Source organism: Mustela putorius, unplaced genomic scaffold, assembly GCF_011764305.1.
Source record: "Mustela putorius furo isolate JIRA1106 unplaced genomic scaffold, ASM1176430v1.1 tig00003987_pilon_pilon_pilon, whole genome shotgun sequence".
Classification (NCBI taxonomy): domain Eukaryota; kingdom Metazoa; phylum Chordata; class Mammalia; order Carnivora; family Mustelidae; genus Mustela; species Mustela putorius.
This window is the reverse complement of record NW_025422126.1, coordinates 11,226,424-11,237,168: the sequence shown is the minus strand read 5'-3', so window position 1 is coordinate 11,237,168 and position 10,745 is coordinate 11,226,424.

Sequence of the window (10,745 nt, the reverse complement as noted above, 5' to 3'; positions counted from 1 at the left end):
GGCAGAAGACAAATACAGAAGTAATATATTAGGTGATAATAAGTCCATTAAAGCAGATTAAGTCAGAATGGCAGGCTAGAGATTAAATCTTCTTTCATGATATCAATTATACTCCATTGATATTAAGCCTTGCTTAGAAGTATAGTCTGGAGGGCGCCTGGGTGGCTCAGTGGGTTAAGCTGCTGCCTTCAGCTCAGGTCATGATCTCAGGGTCCTGGGATCGAGTCCCACATCCGGCTCTCTGCTCAGCAGGGGGCCTGCTTCCCTTCCTCTCTCTCTGTGATCTCTTCCCTTCCTCTCTCCTACTGTGATCTCTCTCTGTCAAATAAATAAATAAAATCTTAAAAAAAAAAAAAAAGAAGTATAGTCTGGAGTTTTCTTTGTTGATGTACTTAAACGTTCTCTCAACTCAAATGTCCCTAAACTATTCTTATATAATGCTAAAACTTCAAAATATCTAAGTATTTGATAGATCAGAACTCCTAGTTGTTATATCTAATGACATATCCTCACTTTTCTAAATTTCAATTTTAATTATTTGGTATTTTAGTGAGGTAAACTTGGGGGGAGTGTTAGAGGGAGACAGAGAGAGAGAATATTAAGCAGGTTCCACACCCAACATAGAGCCCAACACAGAGCTCCATCTTTCAACTGTGAGATCATGACCTGAACTGAAATCAAGAGTCAGATGCTTAACAAACTGAGCCACCGAGGTACACCTTCACTCACTCTAATATATTCCAGTTTCTTCTTTCTTTAAAACTGTTTTTTCTCTTATCTTCTTTTATACTTATGTCTTGGTTTTCTACTTCTCTAGATGGCTCTTCTCAAAATCTTCATTTTAGACTTTCTGTGCTCAATTACATAAAGCTAACCTTCAGCCCTCTTCTTAGTCTGTATTTTCTCCTTCAGGGACCTCATTGACTACCACAGTTTTAGCTATCACCTTTATAGTGCATTTCCCAAACCTTCCTCTATTGCACAAATTATGTAAATTTGTTTACATAATTTTTACCTGATTTTTGAACTCATATTTTCAGCTCCTATTGACAATCTCTTTTTGTGTGTCCTATAGTTGCCTCAAACTCAATAGTACAAAAAGAAACATACCTGGTGAATGTTTCTCTTCCTCTATTTTCTTTCTCAATGGATGGGGTGTCATTCAGCCAGTCCTGAGAAATATCTGCTAATTTATCAGCAGAGTTGGAAGTAAGGTAAACATAATTATCCCAAGACCAATAGTGGTAAAAACCTATATGCTCAACATTTTGTTGTAGAATAAGCCTGGACTAGGCTATGGGCAAAACCATATTCCCATCCAAGTTATAACATATACAATCATGTAACTTCTTGGAAACATTGTTCCCTTATCATTATATCTAGGATTTTGATTTGTAATTCCACCTTGTTCAAAATGACAACATGAATATGAAATAATACCTAGATCTGTAATTCTGTTAGTACAATACAAATTCTCAAAGAAAAAGTACTTCCCTCTCTTCTTTTTCTTTTTAACAGTTATAACATGCTATAACTGTTAAACATGTATCTTTTTAACAGTTATAACATGACCTTATGTGAACTTATAATAAGGAAGATAAATATAGACATACAGAGATGAATATAACTAGATCTTTGGTTTAGCAAGGTTAAGCGTGCATATTTATGTGCTGTGGGAAAGGAAGAGAGATCATATAAACAAATAATTCAATGAAATGTGACACAAAACTATATGTATTAGTTCAAATTCCAACTCCTATTCATTCACGGGTTCTTGAATCTTATAATTAAGTCAGGGTTGTAAAAAGCAGACATTCAGTAAGTGTTAACACTGTCAGGTAATGCTCCTGATTATTTTATCAACTATTACACATCCACATCCACTTACCAAAATCTGTCACATCAAAAAAAATTTAAAAACTGACATCAGATATTGCTTTGAACTGACCTATGGAAATGGTCGCTGAATCTTTTGTGATCATAAGCAAATTCTCTTATCCTCATGGAAATAGTAGCTCCAGAACTGTTTTAAGAGATTGTATAACAGGTTATTTCTTAGCATGGTGAACAGCACACAGTAAGCACTTTACAGAGTACAGTCATTATTGTTGATGTTATAATTATAATAATAATGAAAATTTCATTTTTGTTATTCTCAGTCTGAGATAGAATATCCTTGTTTTATTTATTTATTTACTTACTTACTTAGTTGCTGAATTCATTTAGTCTTTCTTGGTTTCTCTCATTAGGATAAAGCTAATGTACTCTACTCCCTTACTCGTGTTACTTGGATGAAGTAATTGCATCAAAACTTCCTACAGGAGCTGTGAGGGGAAATTGAGATAGGATTTTAGTCAGAACTACTGAAAGGAAACTGTCTCTGGTTTATAAATATGGGGACACTTCAGATAGTTGTTAATACTGTGATGTGACTTAATGTTCCATTTTACCCATTGTCATGTAGATAAAATAACAATAAACATGACACCACAGGAGAGGAAAATATATACCTATCTAGTTCTCCTCTTCTTTGTCCCAGCCAGACCCTCATTTATTTGACAAGGAAGGACAATTATCCTTCCCTCTAATCTCCATAGCTTGTGTTGCTTATTTATTATTTTAATTGGCAGTGAATCCTGGGGACAAAGCATATCTCAGGCAATCAGGCATTACTTTATATAGCACTCGGAAGGCACAGGACATTGTGCCAAATGGTGAGTTGGTTTCATTAATAACAATAAAAGCTACTCCTGCAACCCCTTATATCTAAATATTTCTCCCAGATGTTTTGCAATCATTGTGTTAACAGACCTCTGCTAGAGCAGTGTGAGCAAACAAACTAGCCATAAGGATGGTAGAGAAGCACTTTAGGGAAATGCCTAAAAATGTCTTCATTTTCAGTTTCGCCAACCAATGGGATCTCCCAGAGGAAAATGTGAAACTCTCCAGCTGTCGCTGCTATATTAGAATCCATCATTGCATTCTGGACAGCAGGAATAGCTAGAAGGCATGGACAAATCTGGAAGACTTTTAAAAAGAGAAACAAAAATGAACAGCCCAGAGGAAGAACGGATTAGTTAAACCAAAAGCAAACTGTGAATCCATTTCCCTAGGGAAAGGCAACTTGGGACCGTGCCTTTCTGCCTCATTCTTTGAAACAAGTGTAGAGTAAATCACTGTATCTGTCCATGTAGAGCAAAGAGCCTGGAGGAGAGAATGCATCTTCCAGAAATGGCTCTCATTGCCTAGATTCATGCTTCTCAAACTAGAGCAGGCTTACTACTGGGAACTAAAGACAAAGGGCTAGAGGTATGTGATGTGCAAAAGAGGGGGATATATATATATATATATATATATATATATGATAACATTTATTGTGCATACATGGTAATATTATACACAATAACTTAAACCTCATATTAAACCAATGAAGTAGATTTTTTTCTTACATTCTTTTCTACTGATGAGGAAAATGAAGCTCAAAATGTTGTAAATAACTTGCTCAAGGACACACAGCTAGTAAATGGAAAATTGGGATTCGAACCCACACTGCATGATCACAAAGCCCGATTCCTTACCTCCCTTGCTGAATTGGTTTTAATTAGCAATAGTTAAGCTAAAACATAATTAAAAACACAAGTTGGCCATATCTTATAGTTGCATAATAGTTATTTTTGTTGTTTTCCTTGCTGCTGCTGCTGCTTCTGCTGCTGCTGTCTTCCAGAACTTTAGAGAAATTTTGGGTTCATAATGGGTTGCTTTGGATTGTATTTTCACACCCCAGATTATGTGTTAATCATCCCTACCAGCAGAGACGAGACATTTCTGCAGAAATTTTGTAAAATACTATGCTGAAGAATGGATAAAGCAGAATTTAGTCCATAGAAAATAAACATACAAAGAATGTAAGCAGTCTATTATGTATTTCTGGTATTGATGGCATTTGACTAGGATGGAGCAATATTGCCCTGCTGGTTAACCTCTATGAAAAAAGTTTCCAAAAGTAGCTACATATCCATGGAAGAGCAATTGAATGGAACACAGAGTCCCTTATGAAAATTTATTAGGTTAATTTCCAGTTACTCCATGTAAAACTGTGGTGAAGGAACTGATTGAAACCTGTGATTTAGAATCTAAGCTCTAAAGGTGCTGCTTCTGTCCGCCAAAGAAAAGATGACCAGTCATATTGTCTTTGACCTATATGGCCAATACAGTGACCAGCACCCTTAGACATGTACATTGAGAGAAAAGGACTTGAATTACCTTATCAAGTCCTATACATAATGAGTGCAGGAAATAGAAAGAGATAAAGGCAGCCATGGGCAATGCATGACCTTTAAAGCCACTTTGGCCCTACGACCCCCAGTCAACATGGTGAACTCTCATGTGTCAGGTTAGAAATTTCTCCTTCTTCCCTTGGGAAGAATAGGGACTCAGGGAATGAGGGGCACCACACAGACTGAGGGCAACCCCAACTGCCTCAATTCCCCCATGTGGCTTGCGGCTTGTGACTTGGTTTGTGCTTAGTTAAGTAGTCACTCCTATAATGGATCACTCAGAGATGGATCACTGGAGTTTCAAGGAAACCCTGTCTCTCTCCATGGCTGCCTGGAAGGTCTAGTCATTGTTCTGTAACTTTCTTTGAATAGAGAAATAGAGGGTTTAACTGAAGATATCAGAAGTCCCTTAAATGAGTCAGGACAATAATTAACTTCAAAGCTGCTTTGTAAATTAAGGTAAACTTTCCCATCCCCTTATTTTAAATCTAAATTTTATTTTTTTTTAATTTTTATTTTTAAATTTAAATTTATTTATTTATTTCATAGACAGAGATAGGGAGAGAGGCAGGCAGAGAGAGAGAGAGGGAAGCAGGCTCCCAGCTGAGCAGAGAGCCTGATGCAGGGCTGGATCCCAGGACCCTGTGATCACAACCTGAGCTGAAGGCAGAGGCTTTAACCCACTGAGCCAAACAGGCATCCCGTAAATCTACTTTTATATTATGCTGTCCTGTATTCTCTGACTAATTGACCTCAACAGCCCAGATGTTACAATGTTTGATTATGAATGGCCCCCTGCCTCATTTAATACATTGTTAAGAGGAAAAAAAAAAAAAACAGAAATATAAATATAAAATTCAGCTTACTCCCCATCCCTGAAGTAGTGGAACCTCAAACTCTCTTCTTGATTATTTCTCTAGCAGCACCCTCATTTCTGGCCAGCCTGAGGCACATCTTCATCAGCTACATCATCAGTTATGTTCCCCCTAGAGAAGGTATCTCTAGATATTTCACTTAAAACACTCTAATGTTGAAAACTGAAGCACCCAGTTTCTCATGTGTTAATTTTCCCCAAGTTCAGTGATTCTACACTCACACAAGTGTAAGGCTACACAAGTCTCTTGCCTACAAAATTTAGTACCATATATAGCTATTATAGCAATAGATATTCCCAAGCAAAGGCAATATTTCTCTTATGTTTATCTAAATCTGACAATATATAGAAAAATCAAAATAGAGAATGCAGGAGGGGGAAAAGAAACCTAGTTATTTTTAGATTCACTTTACCAAGATGTCATTGAATACGTGTGAGTTTTCTTAGGTCACCATGGTGTGTGATCTTCAGAACAGTTATTGTAATGACAGTGGGCTTCTACTGGACTGTTTAAAAACCCTTGTAAGTGGGGCAACTGGGTGGCTCAGTGGGTTAGAAGCCTCTGCCTTCAGCTCAGGTCATGGTCTCAGGGTCCTGGGACTGAGCCCCACATTGGGCTCTCTGCTCCATGGGGAGCCTGCTTCCTCTCTCTGCCTGCCTCTCAGCCCACTTCTGATCTCTGTCTGTCAAATAAATAAATAAAATCTTTTAAAAAACTAAAAAAAAAAAAACCCTAAAAACAAACAAACAAACAAAAAAACCCTTGTAAGTGCTGAAGTATTTCTGTGAGTGTTTCCAAATCTGTGCCTCCAGAAGTCAAATAATAGAAATGTTATTTGCTATATGTTCCTCCCCCAATTTTTTTTTAAAAGATTTTATTTATTTATTTGACAGACAGAGATCACGAGCAGGCAGAGAACAGGCAGGGAGCAGGCAGGGTGGGGGGAGTGGGGGGTGGGAAGCAGGCTCCCTGCTGAGCAGAGAGCCTGATGTGGGGCTCGATCCCAGGACCCTGGGATCATGACCTGAGCCGAAGGCAGAGGCTTTAACCCACTGAGCCACCCAGGCGCCCCGTTCCTCCCCAAATTTTGCAGCTTACGAATTTATGGTTCCTATTTAATCCCCTCAAAAGTTTCTCTACCTTCATACTTCAATGGTAGCACTAAAATTCCATTATTTCTGTTCAGCCTGTAGCCTGCTTTCTCTAGTCAAGATCCTTTAGATCTGGTTGAGAAACAAGATGGAAGAGTGATGGGGTGAGAGAAATTATGAAAGCAAAGCAAACAAACCAAAATATTCACAATGAACAATCTGTGAGGCCTCCCCTTGTCCTAGCACAGACAACCCATGTGCCCATTCTTACAAACCCATTCTTACAAACAGTGGCTTGCTGCTTTATATAGCCTGAAAGCCTAGCCTGCATTCATGGATTAGAAACATGATAGATAGTGGAATGACAAGCTAGGAAAATAGAGCTCTTCCAGAGCCAGTGTTTGAAAATTCTGAAATGAACGGACACATAACTTGCCTCCACATGGACAGCTGCCCTTCCTCTAAAGTCTGTAAGGGAACTTCCTCCTTCCTCCTGTTCTTCTGACTACCACTTCTGTCCAGATTTACTAAATATAACAACATAGTTTCTCAGTGTCATAGTTTGTTCTGAATGCTCTGGAAACTTTACTTATATTTTAGATAAGTATTTGCAAGTTTCTCTCTACTTCACCTTTCTATACATCTGGGGGCCTCTGTATTGTGAGGAGATACTTCTTCAAAGTATCCCTATCATTGTTCCAAATGATGAAAGAGATGGATGGGAAGGAAGGGTTTGTTTGCTCTTCATACTTCGGGCCATACTGACTTAGGATGTGATTGCACATCTGGCCAGTAGCTTTAAGGCAAGTTTACTTAGTAGTGAAATAAAGAGGAAAGGGGATCTGGAAACATGATTTCCTTGCTTCTTAGTCAATTAACACATCATCCACCTCCTTAAGAAGGAAGAGAGAACCGAAAAAGAACATGACAGAGTGCACTATGGTTTAGGTTTGCTGAGATTTATTGACCCTAGGAAGAAAGGAATTAGAGGAGGAGAGACCTTGATCACAGCCATTAGTGAATGTCACCCAGTTAATTCCTTGAACTCTGAAAATCCATTTTGGAATTTCTTCTTCCTTTGAAGAGGATAGAAATGTGGATGCAGAGGTAGGCAGAAGAGCTGAAGCTTTTTCCTGTCTCAACCTGTAAGGTAATTGGAGAGAAAGGATATGAGAACTATACTGAGTTATACTGGTTGTGATGTTCTGACTAATACATAGAGGGAGAGGCAATAACCTTTAACAATGGAAGGGATGAACCACCTAATGGCCAAGCGCCTTCCATTACAATATCAAACTCAGTAAAGTTAATAGCTATTTGAATCAATTCATGATTTAGTGGGAGTAACACATGTATTCAAACTTGACTAAAGAAGCCCACAGATGATTTAAATGATACCAAATAATAATAAATCAATGATTTATTGACTGAATGTTTACCATATACCAGATAATGGGGGAAACCCTCTCATGTATTAATTAATTAACTTGAGGGTCACAATAATTCTAGACATCATGCCTATTCTATAGAGGAGTACATTAAGGATTAGAGATGTTGAGAAATTTGACCAAGAACACTGAGTTTTTAAATGAAAACTTATGTATCTATGCATACCCACATTTGACTGACCACAAAGCCTGTTTGACAGTCTGTATTTCTAGGTTTCCTGACTCTTAAGATCATCTGGAAATTGAAATATTTAATCTCTGGATCTTTAAATATTGGCTCTACTTTCTCTTAAGCACCCAATATACCAAAACAAACATTATTGTGGGCAGCACTTGGCCTATAAGCTGGCTATTGCGACTTCTGCTGAGTATAACAACTTACAGTTTACAGTAAGAACTTAAACATCAAAGTTCAGCAAGCAGGTTAAGAATACAGGGATAGAGATTACTTTCATGTTTTATGTAATCCCATATGGCTTTCTCTTGCATTTCAGTGTAAATATTCATTATTTACATTTTATGGGACTGGTACTATGCTAGAAACTAAGGATATAATTATAAATAAGAAGTAAAATTTCCTTCCTCCTGAGAAAAAGTTAAAATAAGGGGCAAATATAATTTAGTACAGAATGGATTATATAATAAGGGGAGGGCAAGGTTCTAAGGGAGGACAGACAAGTAGCCAAGTCTTGAACAGTCATTGTTACTGGGATTATTGGTATCTAGCTTGGGACATAAGAGAGTTCAGCCCATACAGACTTGGCAAAACATGAGCCATTGTACCTTCTAGAATCTGGTTCCATAAAATAAAAGGTTAAATGAAAAAAGCTGTGGCAGGAGTGCTAGGGAAGATACCAAGTCCTGAGGGGTCTGAAAACCATACTTAGTATGGACTCTCTCCTGAAGACAGTGAGGAACAAGGAGATTGTTGAGGGGAACACCACAATTAAATCGTATTTTAGAATCATCTATCTAGCCACAATATGGAGAAATGGATTGGAGAGATCAAGGCTCAAGTGAGGCAGAGCAAATAAAAGGGCAGACAGAAAGCAGCAGGTAATGCGCCTTATATAGATAGCTTCATTAATGGTGTACCTAAGTCAACAGGGAAGAAAGTTCCTTGGTGGAAGGCACTAAGGAAGAATACTACCTCAAGGCTTCAAGTGATTGGTGGAGACAGGTACACTGAAGGAAGGACAGCTATGTCAAGTGTTGAAGGACTTGCAATTTTTCCCTCCCAAATCCTCAGTAGTACAAAGAGGGAGAAGAGCCAAACAGCTGGACTGATTCATAGTTGGGGTTACTTACGCTGGTGACTGACTGAAACAGCGTCGCATTAAGTATTAAGAGAAAAGGCACAGAAAACCAATGCAAGGACCACTAGAGACCAGAGAGCCGACTTCCGGGTTCCGGTTCCGGTTCCGGTTGGGCGGTGAGAAGCCCGCTAGGAGCTCGAACGTTGTCTTTGCTGTTGCCCGCGCACAGACGAAAAGCCGAACAAACTGAACCTCAGCACCTCTTCCTAGGCCAGTCAGAGGAGTCACAGGGCAACTCTTGCCCTCCCCCCCGCCCGACCCCCCTGACCCCCGCCAAAGGAGAGACACATCCTTTCACAGATACATAGAAACCTACACAGGAACCGGTACCGGGTAAGAAAACCTAACTGTAACCAGGAATTGCTGGAGGCTCAGTGCTTTTTGAGAGTTAAAAAGTGCAAGGGGACCGAGTCATGGGAGCGCCCACACTCCAGTGAGTTCTACCTCCAGGTTCTCACAGTGTTGATTCCACAGAAGTCCTCGCGTGCTTCTGGGAGGGTGGGGGCGGGGGGCGGCGGATCCATCAGCCATTTCCCAAAAGTACCTGGAGTGTACTTTGCTTACGCAGGCTTGCCCTCAAGGGGAACTACTCTACCGGAGCCTAACCCAGTGGCGTTTTTACCCCGGTGTAACAGAGCTGGAGGCAGAGAATTCCAGTTCCAGCTTGCTTTAGCTTTCTTGTCTCACCTAAGTGTGTGTGTGTGAGAGAGAGAGAGAAAGAGAGAGAGAGAGAGACGCGGGGGATGGGGGGATGAGGGGATGGGGGGAGGGGGAATGTTGCCAATAAAACTGAGAAGTACGCGGACCCCTAATAATGAGACTGGAGACTGGCTGTCTGAATAAGACGGACGGTCCAGAGACCTGGATGAATTTAGCAAGAAAGCTGAACTTCTAGAAGTTTGTGGTTAAATGTGAGATTTCAGAGGCGTACCAGCGGCGTGGGTGCTGCCCACTCCAGATCATAGAATCTGTCAGAAAGGTCTGACAGACAAAGCAAGTTTAGAAAAGGAGTGGAACCGGTGACCTGGAAAGAGTGCAGGGGAGTTTGAAGGGCTTACTGGGCAAATAAAATACAGATGTATTTAAAGGTAGCACTGCAAAATAAGGAAGCTTACCAAATGTCTATTAGTCTGCTCATGGTAGATATTCAGAAACTTTCTCACCCAATTATCATATTCATAAAGGTCATGCCATATATTCAGACATCAGCACAGCAAAAAATCAGAGATAAAATTGTTTTATAGGTAGTCCAGGTTTATGAAGAATCTCCAGGGTTTTATTGTCTTGGGGACCAGAATTAATCAGGTGATGCTGTTATTTGTGGTTTATCTCAGGGTGCAGTGTTATTTTGTCTGTTGCTGCTGTTTTTTATCTGCTGACTGCGTATGTGAAATAGTTCTGTGGGAAGCAGGGCAAAGTGTCAGGTTCTTAATCTTTATTATTTTTTTTTAATTCTGTAAGTCTTCTAGTACAAAACTGACTAAAAGTTATGGTAATTATCAACCCTTACACCACCCTAACTGATCCTGATGAACCTGTAATTATCTGCACTCTACCTTGTCCCCCTCAAATAAAAAACGAGAAGCAATTACACATGTCAGTGGCTCTATACTTACATATTATAAAGGTTTGGAAATCATTATTTCTGGGTTTTTTTGTTTGTTTTTTTGTCTAGGAAATAGCCTCTTAAAATAAATAACATTTTAATACTCCGAATATAACTTAGGCTATTTTGTAC